General features: G+C 44.0%; 1 protein-coding gene across 1 annotated transcript in view; it reads left to right on the forward strand.

The window, feature by feature from the left end:
• The first annotated feature begins 268 nt into the window (after window positions 1-268).
• The window catches only part of Shrm (Shroom), a 113,600-nt gene continuing 99,525 nt past the window's right edge, over window positions 269-14,343 (forward strand). The window contains exon 1 of the mRNA XM_043430634.1: window positions 269-1,039. The gene's annotated coding sequence lies outside the window, so the exon portion shown is untranslated. The remainder of the gene's footprint in view (window positions 1,040-14,343) is intronic.

Consider the following 14,343-nt stretch of genomic DNA (forward strand, 5'->3'; position numbering starts at 1 on the left):
TCCTTAAGCCGAAGAGAATGAAAGAAAGAGAGAGAGAGGGAGGAGGAAAGAAAAAGATGGAAAATCAAGCCCCGATGGATCCGGCAGACTTTGTTACGAGACAGAAGGAGCGAGCGTGGAGCGCGCGGGAGCGAGAGGCGAGAAGCTAAAAAGTTCGGTAACGTTCGTAAAAGTTCGGCTCTTACCGGGACGAAGAGAATAAGCGCGATGTAACGCTCACCGTAGCGTCAGGCGACCGTCGCTCGGCCCGACAGTCGTGAATCGGCGCTTGCCCGGAGCGGTAACGCGCGACCGCGGTAGAACGCTCTCTCGGAGGTACCGCTGGAATGTCTTTTTTCGAGTATTTATCTCCCGATGAATTCCTCGGAATCGCGAACAATTCGTGAGGTTACTGCTAAGAAAATCGATCGGAATTTCATCGATGCAATTCCGAAGGATATGCGGGGAGTGGCGGAGCGATTTGACTCGTCAAATGGTCGCTGAGACAATCGTGCTTTCTCGAGTTTGCGGGTTGAAAAATAACGTTGGATTATTTGGCGCGCGGGAGGCCTGTTCACATTTTTCGAATTTACCGTCCCTCGTCGCATTTTTTCATACTCTCTAGATAATTATTCGCGGGGTGCACGTGCGTGTGAAGTGAACATATTTATATACTAAATATATATAAATATTGACGTGTCTGTTTATATACGCCTGTATACATGTATTTGCGTGTTTAATTGTGTTGGCTCAAGCCGGTGTTACCCTCGATCTTTGTGGCACGCACTCACTGCCGGGATGATTTATTTGTTTTACTGCGAACAGCAAACGTGAGCGGCACAAAATTCTATACTAAAACATCGTCACAGGAGATTTTTCAAAAAAACTCTATCGCCGAGTGCAGGCCCGAGGATATTTTTCGGATGTTTCGAAGCCCTTGACAAGTGCTGCTGTTTTTATAACGTTTTTCGCTGCGCGATCGAACTTTCGACGAAAACGCACGTAGCCGAAGGTACTTCTTTGGCTCCCGGCAACAGGTGGGAATCCTGCAGGCCTACAGGTTCGTTTTTCTCTCGTAATCTCATTTCTAAAGCTTCGACACTCTTCTTGTTTTCCAGTTAAATATTTCGGGGATTTAAAGCCCTAACGGTAACCACGAATACATTTTTATTCCACAAACATTTTAATGGGCTTTCAGCCACGAGAGGGCAGTCGCTCGGACTTGAATTTTTGTTTCTTGAGATAGGACAGGTTTTCAGATGTTCTTACCCATTTTTTCGTATGTATATGTACACTCGCGTGCATTATATTTTGTGCTCGCAACGTCTAGAGAAATATATACAAGGGCAGGTGTGGCAACGACTCTCCAGCGGATGTTCCTTGTTTGAGGCAGACAGAACTCGATGTGAGAATGTCTCGAGCGAGCTTTTACGTTGGGAGAGCGAACCTCGAAGCGAATTGCCGGGCGGGTGAGGTTAGGCTTTGGTCTGTGACAATCGCGTACGGCCGGGGAGACCCGATACCCGTGTGGCCGACTCTCGGGAACAATACAAGTGATTTTCGTCCCGTTTTTTTCTTTCTTAATAGAGTCTATTTGAAAATTGAAGTTAAGAATCCCCCGTAATGGACTTCCGGCGGAAAACGTGCGCTTGAGATTCTCAATCTCCGAGCTCAAATTGTGGCAAGTTGCGAGCCCGCAGGCGAATTGAAAAAACGCCTGATAATTCGACGAAGCCTCCACTTTTAAATTCAGCGAAAATAAGTTATTAAGGTATTCGAAGGAATCTACGATCTCGTTTAGCTTACATTTCTTTCAATGATTTCATGTTTTTTATTGAAATATGAGATTCCGCAAATGGACGGCGCTGAGTCAGATTCTGAGTCATCCTCGGGACTCGGCGGCGTGGAGGGGGGGGGGGGGGGGGGGGGGGGAAGGGACTGCGATATTTTCATCGGCGCGAGCGACGATTGATCCCCAACACTAAACGCTAAAACGCTCCTCTTTCCTTTGTTTATCGTGCTTCTTCGATTCGCCAATTATCGCTATAATTCCAACGGGAAAAAAATCGCAGGAATTTCTTATCGCCCCCGGTGAATAAATTCTAATTAAAAATTAACGTTATTCCATCAGAAGATTCGATGATTAAATAAAAGGAGCGTAAAAAGAGAGGAAAAATAGAGAAGCGCGCATGCCGAGAGCTCTCGGCTTGTAGATTATTCGTTAATAAATATGCGATTCGGAGATTCGTTAGAACCCGGAAATCGCGATAAAACTTGTGCTGTCTTGTGTGTACATTGGCGAGTTCTCTCCTCGCTTGTACATGTTTCGCGCCGTTTCTTCGTGTCTTCATCGTGTTCTCTCGCATCTCTCTCTCTCTCTCTCTCTCTCCCTCTTTCCCTCTTTTTCTCTTGTGCGCCTGCGAGGAAACCGTTAACGAATTCGTCTTGGAATTTTCTCACATCCAAAGAGTGCCAATGAGACTCGCTCGCGACAGAGACGAATTGCTCGAACGTGGGTGAAGAAAAATGATAAAAAGAGACGGAGAACAGAGCAACGATGGAGGATCGAGAACCTCGGTCTGCATCGTCGCTATTTTTCCGGCCTCGGCAACAACTCGGAAGGCGAAGCAGCATTGTTTCCCTTCAACTTTCAACGTACGCAACAGCATTGCGTTACTTTCTACTAAAAACTCTTTTCACACGCTCCCCAATTAAGCTCCTTTCTTCCCCCTCCCCTTTTTCTGCTGTTCGATTGAGGCTCCGAGTAAGAACTTCGAAAAAAAGCGTTTTTCGAGAACTTTCGGAGGAACGAGTGAGCTCGGAAAACGAAAAAAGTGACTTTTCCAAAGACTCGTTCACTGCACCCAAAGAAAATAATCAAATCGTAGAACTTTGATCCTCGAGCTTCGTCGCTGCCTTCGGAGCGTCTCGGTGAATGATCTCGATCCTCTTTCACTAAAAAAAAACTCCAAAACCGAAATTGGCCAACGGAGGAAAGTAAGATCGAGAAAAGCCACGAATGGTCGAGTCTGCCTCGAATCTGAGCGTTCCCTTTCGATAATTCGTCCGGTCGGGGGCTGAATCGTCCGCAACACGCTCGAGGAAATTCACCGGTGCGAAGGGAGCGTCTGCTCGCGTGCACACATTCGGGGGAGGCAAAGGAAGACGAGTTTTTATTCCTGCAGGGAAGGAAAAACCCTCGGCGAGGACCGAGGCGGCAGCACTTGTTCAAACAATGGCGAGAGAAGAGAAAAATTCTGTGGCGAGTTTGATCGTAAAAGGGCGACGAGTTTCTTCGAACTTTTTCTCCCTTCACGTATTTACGGAGAGAAAAAAATCGAAAAAATTGTAAATGTTTATCTCGCCGGTTCCATTCTCGAGCATAATCGAGGCACTTGTTTGCCTCCCCGTCAGCGAAGCATCTTCTTTCATGGCCCGGAATGCAAACGCGTACTCACGTTACACAACTCCGTCTCGTATTGACCTGTGGACACGAGCACAAAAGTATTTTTTTATAAAGCTTGAGCTCTCGCTGCACCATAATTTATGATCCATTGATGCTGATTAGAGGACCGGGCCAACTGAGTTCACATCCTCATTTCCTCGGCCTAAGGAAGGGGGCGTTCGGAGACCCAGAAAATCGTCGTTTTTCCATAAATTCTTTCAACACTTCCTTTTGACGAAATCACTCAAAATCGTGGTGTCGAAGTTTGCTACGTTGGAGTCCAACGAAATATGTTAAAAAACTCGTGACGAGGCTCGAAAAAAGCTCGATTTGGTATGACGCTGTAGTTTCCAACGTTGGAGTCCAACGAAATGATCGAAAAAAACTCTCCAATAATTCCAGTAATTCTCCTATTTTGTTCCCTGCCAAATTTGCGATTCGTAGTTTTTCAAGCTGCACCAACGATTCGTGAAATAAAAAATTGGTGAATTACGAACGTTTTTTTCCTTCATTTCGTTGGACTCCAACGTTGGAAACTTCAGCGTCGTGATTTGGTGGACAAGAAAGGAGCGCGTTAAAGGGCCTGAAAAATCGCGAAATTCTTGAGTCAATTTTCAACGTGTTTCTTGACGATCGGCAGCTTCTTTGCGAGCACCTTGATCCGGCATTCTTGGCGGAGCTTTTCGCTGTTTTGGTAATAAAGAAAAATGGACTGAGGCTTCGTAATAATTCTGAGCAAGATTATCATACAATCGAGCATTTGTCATTCATCGGTAACGCGATACGCGCGAATGCTCGCTTCGCCGAAATTGACACCCCGCAAATCTTCTCCACTCAAACATCCACGCAGCAAACGAGTATTTCGTGTACACGTACGCGCGGATTCATACCACTCGTACAGAGCCACGTGACACGCCTCGCAATTGAGAAACCTACGCAGGTACACGCGCAGGTCTCTCGCGGGCGATTATGGGCGTGCTAAATAAAACAGCAGCTGTCTATGAGCAACTCGAAATATTCGACACATGCGCGCGCGATTCCAGAACAAATCATCCGGCCCGTTCCCCGCTGTCAGAGTTTATGCGACACTTTCTCGCGTTTCTAACGAATTTAAAGATAAAAATCCTCGGGTGCGTGGCTCGCTTCAATTGCTCGAATTGCCTCCTCGTTTTTCGAGCATCGGCGACGATCGTGTCATGAATTTTGTCATAAAAGTATTTCTGGATCGATCTCTTATGGGATTTCACCAGAATTTTTTATTCGAGGATAATGAAACCGGTTTTATTGTTCACTGGGAGACATTTAATTATGAAATTCGTGGATTTTGAGCTCGTGGAGTCTGCTGCGCAGAGAGAAAGAAAATTCTCCGGATCTTCATTTCGCATTGAAATTCTTTTGTGCTCACCGGAATTTATATTTTCATGGCGATGTATTTACACGTGTGCGAATAAAGCGAATCGGTCGAAGGTTGAGCGCAGCTGTAACGCTTATTAAATCGCTATTACCTCTTGGAGCCTACCTGGCTCCTCTGTCTCAGCAGGTCGTCCACGTCGGTCATGACCCTCGCGAGCGAGCATCATGATTGTGGGAGAAGGAACGAAAATGGGCGGTCGATCGTGAAAAAAGACGGAGCGGGAGCAGCGAAAACCACTCGACCGGAAAATTTCCAATTTCTTTAGCAACGCTTGAATTTTCCTTTTCTTTTTCTCCAAATGAAAACACCACTCGGGAATTAAGATCTTTATCTTCGATTCTTATCTCCCGCTCTCCGTTGACTCAGGCCTTTTAGAGATAAGCCAAGGTCGCTCGCAACGAACCGTCCCACTCGACATCTGGCTCTGCTGCGAGCAGGTTGATGGATTTTTCCACTTTCCTGCCACTCTTTTCGGGTGGCAGCCTCAGAACGGAACGGGGCACTTGAAAATAATCGATTTCAGATCATCGCTGCGCCGGAACAAAGTCGCTGAAGTCCCAAAATCCATTTTTTCATTTATCAACGAAATTCCAACAGCCAAAGTTCTAATTTCCCATTTTTTAATAATTAAAATCGAGAATTCTAGAAGCTTGCAAACCGTGCACACCGAGTTTACAAACCGCTACGAAATTTCTCTTTTTCCCCACTTTCCATCAACGCCCGCACAAGAATTACGTCAGTTTTTTTCATTTCGAGAATATCAATCGAAAGTGCATAAAGATGCACTTTGAGACGTTGAGCAAAGAGTGACTAATCTTGTAATGAGAGAAAGAGACAAAGAAAAAGAAAGAGTCGAATGTAGCGTAGAAGAAACGTCATTATCTCTGTCCAAGAGCACGCGCGGACACACTCACATGCGTCTATAATTACGCAAACACAGAGCAGGTAAAGACTAAAAGGAGAAAAGAGTCGAGACGTTCGCGAGCATATCTCGCGGAGCTCGCTCGCTCGCATAGTTGCGCAATGTTAAGTTGCGCGAGTCTATCTCTAGTCTCGGGATTATGCGAACGCGGTAGTAAGAACGTTCAACTTCCATCCAAGAATGTAGTCTCACTGTTACATCGAGAGAGTCTTTAGAAAAAAGAGCCTCCCCGACCCTGGCGATCTTTTCTTCGCAGCTTTTTAATCCTCGTTGTGCTGCATCGTCGTTATAATAAAAACGTTCAATAATTTCATAATTATAGATACAAATCGGAGTCGCGATATGCATCGACGAATTTGAGTGAATTCCTCCTCCTTTTAACCGACCATTTTCATCGTTATTGCGACCGTCGCTAATAACAATCTTGGGCATGTATAATTATCGATGAAAATCAAAGCAGATGGACATCGATGAAGAGCTTCATTTCGTCGTTCATATATAATAACCCGGAGATGAATATCTCGAAGCCGATTAAAATCGAGGAGTTCGTTAAATTCATTGAAATTGATCGATTAGCAATCGAAATTCTTTACCCTCGTTCGATCCCCCGGTGAATTTTCCGCACTTTCAATTCATTCTTTTTCGACTAGAAGAAGATCAAAAATCCGTCTAATTTATTTGGGAAAATTTTCTCTCCCGATCGTTTCCGGTCCCAGCATTCAATCGGTTGGTTTCAGTGCGAAAACGTTTTTTTTTCACCTGCTCCGGAAATTTCCGAGATTCGGCAAATCATCGGCGATCAATTGAAATCGGGGAAAAAAGGGAATCCTCCTCGACAGAATGAACGGGGAGGATTTGCACGGCGGACGCATAAATTGTTGTGCATCCTGTAAAGGGGGTGGGACTTATCTAAGGACGTACTCGGAAAAGGGATAAGCGAGTGGTCAATAATAACCGGAGCTTGTAAACGTCGATGATACTCGCTGAGAGAGCATCGTTATTGCTTTCCCATTGCCATTTAAGACGATTCCCTCTCTCTTAACGATCTTTTCTATACATTTTACATACGAAGGTAGACATTCGTATTACGATGTCGATATTAGATGTGTTATTTTATATACAAGTACGCGAAGTTACTCTGTACATTGGAGTATAATAAGGCCGCGGCCACATCCATTGGAATAGCTCTCGTGGAACTTTGTTGCAGAATAAAACGTTAGCTGGTGCGCTTGTGCGAGTATATTTCAGTGTTACAATCGAGAATCGTGAAAATATTCCGTGACTGCGATTTTCCGTGCACGTTTGCCGGTACGCGAGCGCCCTGTTCGAGTGCTTTTCGTTCTTTTTATTGATTTTTATTTTCATTTCATTTTTTTCGAGTTTCCTTACGTCGAGGACTTCCTTAGCCGCCCTGGAGATGCCCACGACTCGATAGGGTCCTCAAACGAATATATTCCTATAAAATAGACGATAAAATTGTCCCTGCTATGAATCCCCTTCTCCTCCGCGCTCGCTTCGCGAGCTCGGAGGAACGGAATGTCAAAGGAAGCTCGAAGAGCCGCTTCGCTTATCGGGACTTGACTACTGTGCAATTTATTTCGATAATGAAAATCAAATTTATTTCATCATCGTTACTCGCCTTTTTCTCTTCTTTCTTCTCTCTCTCTCTCTCGACTCTCTCGCTTCCCGTGCACTCCCGCCGATTACGCGAATCAAGGACGAATCGAGTTGCGCTGCGATTTTATAGGGAAATAATGGCGAGCGATCGCCGAGGGGAAGATACTTTTAACGACACTTTTTCCTGGCGCCTCGAAATCCTCTTAGAATTCGTATTATCCGAGCGATAAAATCGACGCTTTTTCTCCGACTCCATCGAGTATCTCAATTTTCCGAGAATTTCTACCTCAGCAAATCATTCGTTGAACAAAAAACTCCGATTTTTCTCAACGCCCCATTATTTTAGGATTCGATTGTCCGATAAATTTTCCGAGAAACGTTTAACCTTCACCCCCTTAAAGAGACTCATTTTATCGCCGTTTATTCCGACCCGTCACACTCCGATACAATCGCGCCCGCCCGATTCTCTTTATTTTTCTCATTCCTACCGCATTTTCAAAGTCCTGAATAACGTGTGCGTCGGAGTTTGCGTGTTCCCCGCAAATAAATTGAGGCGAACAGGCAAACTACATTTGCGAACACGTTTTCTAATTTATATTTCATGGATCTCGAGATCCCCGCGGTATTTAACAAACGCCCGGTCTCTGCCAACTCCGTGTGCAACTTTCAATTCGCAAATACATTTTATCGCGAGAGATAAAAAGAAAATAGGGAGAGAATTGAAACACGATTGTCGAAGCCGCGACGACAACGAAACGGCGATTTATTCAGGCTCGAAAGAGCGCATTTTAAGAGGCTCCCCCTCCGCCCCGTTCGGAGCTGCTCGCTTCTCGCTTGTAAAAGGTATTTCACAGGTAGCTGCAATTGCACGTGCTGGGCTTGCAAAATTACTCCGATCGATTATTCGTCGCAGCGTTCAATAATCTCGCTCAAGATGAATCAATTCGCGATCGCGAGCAGCACACTTTTTCTCGATTTTCATCGCAATCCTTCTCGCGTTTGCCAACCGCAAATTTATTCAGCATTACAATTCGTTCGATTCCTGGAGCAGCGATCCAGCAGTGAACAAATTTCAAGATTCGGCCTTTCGATATACTGCCGAAGTTCCTTTCCTTTTTTTCAATTAAAAATCGACGAATCTTCGGCCCCCCGTTGCCTCCTTTGAGCATCGAAGAATTTGGATTCCCAACGTTCGAGTCGTGCAAAAAAATGGAGTAGAATGAAGCAGACGAGAACGGTAACCTCGTCGCTGGAACGGGAAGAGAAACGAAGAATCCGAACGATTCCGTTCGTTAACCGTGAAAAATTATTGTGAAACACATATACAAAAGTCTACGGTTGACTCGGCCTCGACGAATCATGAGCCTCGTGCACAGTTGTATATACTGCGATATCTCACGTATACAGAGAGCTAGAAAAAAGTGGAGAAGAAGAAGCGGAGAAGGAGAGGGGCAAAAAAATGGGAAAGAGTTGGCGTCGCTCCGAAGCCGAGAAAATGCCTTTCTTTCTCCCGAGGATCTAACTCGCTATCACGTATGTAATCTCGAGTCGACGACGTGCGTGGATAAATCGGTGCATATGAATTGTTCTTGCTCTCGCGCCGCATCCTTCGACCAAATTTCTCACGATTCAGTTTCCTCCGACTTTTTTCACCCTGTCGCGTACTCCAATTCTTCTCCATTCCACATTTCTCGGTTTCCAATCGATTTTTTCCTCCATCCAACATTGAAAACCGAGAAAAATCAACGGAATCGTTTCATCTCCAATTATTTGCTCTCCAGAACGATTCTTCGTGTCAAACAAAGACGTAAAAACTTTCAATTTTCATCCCACGAACACTGCGCGCCTCGCGACATTTCTGCCTCGATGATGCCACACAAATCGGGACTAAACGCTTTGAAGACCCCGTCAATTCTGAAATTTCTTTCCTTCTGAAATAGAGAATAAAATTACTGTAAAATCAGTACAATTACACAACCAACAATTCATGGCTAACGAATCATTCGTCGAGGTGAGTCCACACAAAAAAGTGAGGAAGCACCGTTAAGGATTACGCCCCCCCCCCCCCCCCCCCCCCCCATCAAAATACGACAGCGCGCGTATGAGAAAAAAAGTGAAATGAATCAAGGAGTTCAGATGACTTTGAGACGCATTTGAAGGAGCTTTAAGGTTCTGCGTGAAAATGATATAATCTCGTGACTAGAATTCGTATTGTGAAGCATAAACACGCCGTATGGGAGCGTTGGCTCGTCCGAGGGATCGATTCATCTATCTTGATGTCGGCTCATCCATCTTGGTACAAAACACGTACATAGAATTACCCTCCTTCACGTACGTGCCTCACAATATGTAAAATGTATATTAAAATCGTATCTAAACACCTACACACTCGAGCAGCCTCTGCTCGGACTCGCACTTCAAACGTTTTTTCTTTTTCTGTTATTTTATTTTTATTTTTCAATTTTTTTTTTTTTTTTATTCCGGATGAGAATCTTGCGTGAAAGAGAGCTCGACTGCTATAGAAACGGCTCGTTAAAAACTCCTCGTTTCTCAACGATCAACGAGCTTATAGCTATCTGTATCAATGCCACGCAGGAAAACGCTCTGCGCCACTAGTATTCGAAACGTACGGTGCGATGGACTGGAGTACTGAATTTCAACATTCCGTGAGGTTGCATTATCATTGGATGCAGAGTTCGATTAAACGCGCGTTACAGAGAATCTCGGTGGGATTTGAATGAAAATACTCACGAGGGAGTTTCGTTTGTAAAAAAAATGATTGTGCGTGGGATCTGCAGGTCTGATGATTATGAATTCGAAAATTGGGCGGGAAAATGATCGTTGATGATGGAACTGGCGAGCATTTGTGTCGGTGATTCGCTTCGATTTGACGATCGAAGAAACGAGCTGAAAAACGAAGAATCTCGATATTAATTGGGGGAAGCTAAACGAACGAGTATCGTTTATTCGTACGCGATGAAAAGAACCCGATAGTCTGAAAATAACGGGCGATTCCAGTTCCCACGGGGAAAAACAATGAATAATCCGTATTTGTATAGATCGAAGGAGGCTCCGCGGTGATAAAAGCCCGCATTGTAATAATGATGCAAAATAAATGGAAAGAAATGAGAGAAGAGATGAATCCGGCGTTTCAACTTTACGAGGAGATCCCGCGTGCAGCTTAACAGTACCGCGATATTTCCTGATCCTCGCGCGCCCAGTGCTTCCAATAATTGATTTATCTCCAGGCTATTTTTCGTTTATCTTTCCCTAAATGGCGATCTCGGGCAAAGGGAATTATGAAGAATGAAAAACAAAGAGGAACGAGAGAGGATACAATGAAATCAGAACTGAGAGATCAATTTGTCCGCCGCAGTAAAATTCTCGCGAACGCACTATTAAGAGAAACAAGGGGCAGGGAAATGAAGATATCGTTGTGAGAACGAGGGAGGCTTTATCGTAACTATACAACGAATTTCATGAAGCGGCGACTCTTAAATTTGCCTCTACCTCGTTCACCATTTTTTATCTTCCTCTCATTTTCTCTATTGCACCTTTCTCTCCTACAAGCCGCATCGTCATTACTCCGTGTTCGATCGTTGCCGGCCCGACGATGCGTGCAGTCCGCTACAACGTCGATCTCGATCGGTATTCAACGCGGCGTTATGCCATTATTACCCTAATTAGTAATTATACGAGCAACGCGCACCAACTGCCCACCACGAATTATTCTCCCGGCGTGCGTTCCTCCGCACCCCCGGACCCCGCGATCGCGCGCACACACACGCGGAAACAATTTATTCAATTTATTTCGCCATTTAATTCACTGATCAAATTATTTATTCGAGGCAAGTGTTATCATTTTATTCATCAGTGATTAAACTTTTTTTATTCTTTGGAGCTCGCCAATATTCTAAGAGAATATTTAAATTGTTGAATTTTCACAACAGTTGTGGGGGGCTTCAATTTTATTTCGAATCCTGCGAGAATTTTCGTTGAAATTTCAACAGAAGGGACTTTATTCAGCCTCATTGAGAACAAAATTTGATTAAAGTATCAATTAATTTCAATGAATCTTCGAATTCAATCATTTTTTTAGGCATCCAAATTGCTTAACGTTTTTTTATCGATATAAAACTTTGTTGGGAAGACAAAGTGTTTGAAGTTTTCACAAAAAATTGAATTTTTTCGTTTCTTCTAGTTTTTCGAGTCGGACAAAAGCGTGTCAATGTTCGAAACTCGTAAAATCGTAATACGCAATTTGCGATGCGAGTGTTCAGTCTCGGGGAGATTCGAACACATCGCACGCTGCGCGTTCCTGCCGATGAATTTACAGGTTGTCTTATTTGCTCTACTCGGATCTGTATTACGAGCGATATAATGGACAATATGTGCTCGTCTATTTCCCCTTCCGGGCACGACGAGAAGTGGACGATAAAACTAAAAGAAGAACTGTAACGGTGCCTCTCTCGCTCTTTCTCCTTCCGTCTTCCTTTCTTTAATAGAGACCAGAGAGGATAGAGCTCGTCGCTCGATTTGTAATGTATATAGACGCATTAATGTGTACAAGAGTATAACGAGAACCGGTAATTACCGAGCCGCGAGCTCTTCGCGATTAAACAGTGCATTTCTTGGCAAAACATTTGTTTTCCTTCTCGGCCATCGGTCTCAATGTTTTTCGCTATTTTTCTATCGCTCCACAAGTCGTCAGAGCGTTGTCGATGCGTCCCGTAATTTCTGGGGTTTGAGGCGACTTTTTTGCGTTTCTTTCGATTTCCTCAATTCCGACATAAATGAGAGTTTTCTCACAGGTTTAAAGATTTAAGATTGATCATTCGAGTACTGTTTGCGCTCGTGAATTTTCGACGATTTTCCTCCCAATTTACATTGAAGTTCTTCGCTCAGTTCGAGCGTTCGGTTTCCTCGATATCGGGCGATTTTTGTGGCTCCAGCAGCCTCGTTCTGCAGCGGGGATCGCTGCATAAATAATTCAAGGGAACGTAGATTCAGTGAAAAACGAGATTTGCGGGGATCGTTTACCAAAATGACAAGTGCCGCGAAGCAAGCTATTCAGATTTTTTGTGAGCGAAGCTAAAAAGCACGAAACGAGTTTGATTTGATGCTGTAAAAAATGATTGTACGATTTCGTTCTTGGGGTTTATGGATCTCGGGAAAGATCTTGCGAGAAAGACGCGTCCACTTCCATCCTTTCTATTCCTCATTCGAAACCGATGAAACGAAAAAACAGCCGAACAATAAATAGAACGAAAAATACGTAAATAATAAAAACAATAGTACGGCGGATAAGTGGCGTTCCCGTAACTCTCATTCCCGCAATAATTCACGGCCTTGTCCCGATTACCGGCCTACGTGATCCAGCGATCGATGTTTATTGGTTTTTTCTCCTTCTCTTCCTCCCTCACTCTTTTCTCTTACTTTTAACTTTTCTCTGCTGCTCAAAATTTATTCTCCCCTGGCACAACGCCGGGTAACTCGATTTTATTCGAACGAATGTATATAGCGATGATTCCTTCGACTATCTTCGCCGCACAATAAGAGAATAAAAGCGATTGATAAAGAGAGAGAGAGAGAGAGAGAGAGAGAGAGAGAGAGAGAGAGAGAGAGAACGAGCGACTCGAACGTCATTACGTTTCGAGTCTATATCGTTGCTTCTCCTCGTCGTGCTCCTCGCTCTTTTTTCCGTTGCTCGGCTTCCCACGGCGCAGGAGGATATCTCAATGGCCCAATTTAGGGTACACGGCCCCGCGCGCGCGCGCTCGTCGTGCCCCGAGACGCTAATGCATTATTCTCTCCCGCAACAATCTCCGCGATTATAGCCAACAATTTGAATCTTTAATGTACAACCGCGACTCTGTTCTTTCGTTTGCTCGAAAAGAGGAACAAGAAAAAATGGCTGTTTGCCAAGTTTTCGTGCAGCTCGTCAAAATCGGGGGTTTCGAAAATATTTCATTGACGATCTCGAGCCCCTTGTAATCCTGGATGACGCAATGGATCCCAAATCACTGCTGCCAGGAATCTCTGAATTGCGACAAAAAATCATTCAAAGTGCACAAAAGTTTGAAAAAATACCTCAAAAGAGTGTTCAAACGCCTCCGACCCAATATTTTTCCACTCGAATCCATTTGGCAAGAAACTCGAGCACCTCCAAAACGAGAAGAGTGCAAAAAGCATTGAAAAATATCCAGGGCAGCACGCACTCTTTATTTTATCGCTGCCCCTTTTTTCTTTTGTCCCTGAATCATTTGCTCGCTTGCAAGGAAAAAACGAAGTGTGTCCCAATTTGCGTTTGAATAACGAGAAACGATATCACACAATTGTTGCATGGCGCACGGTTTACGATTGGAGATTACTCTTGACCACGCCATATAAGTATCTCGCTCGCATCCTACTTTGAATACGTATGGATATGCCTTTGCCAAATCGAGCGGGTGTTAAACCTGCAGTCTCATAATTTCCGGTACACTCGTTTTACTTTCCCTCTTGCGCATACACACCGCGCTGCTGCTCCTCTCCCAATATAGATGTGAATCTTTATTTGATAAATATGAATCTCGAATACACGTTAAAGTCTCGAAGAAATATACGATTTTTTAAAAATATAGACGTTCGAATATTATCCTGTAATTTTATACTAAATCGCGAGCTATTTTCGATTTTTTACTTATTCATTTACGCAGAACAGGAATCGTTTTTGGCCCCTCGGTATTTCTGGTCATAAAATCAATTGAGTCGTAATAAAACAGACTTCGTCATCGTACGAATCTTTTGACCTTTCGATAACGAATAGAGAATTTGAAAAATCAACAAAAATCTCGCGTTTCAACATTCATCCGGGCTCGACGTGAAATCTTCTTTGAGAAGCAAATTTTTTTTCGATATACTTAATTACGATTTTTCAAAGTTCAAACAGAAATATTCGAAAAAATGGTTTTTTCTCGAGAACTC

Source organism: Venturia canescens, chromosome 10 (genome assembly GCF_019457755.1).
Source record: "Venturia canescens isolate UGA chromosome 10, ASM1945775v1, whole genome shotgun sequence".
In the NCBI taxonomy this organism is placed as follows: domain Eukaryota; kingdom Metazoa; phylum Arthropoda; class Insecta; order Hymenoptera; family Ichneumonidae; genus Venturia; species Venturia canescens.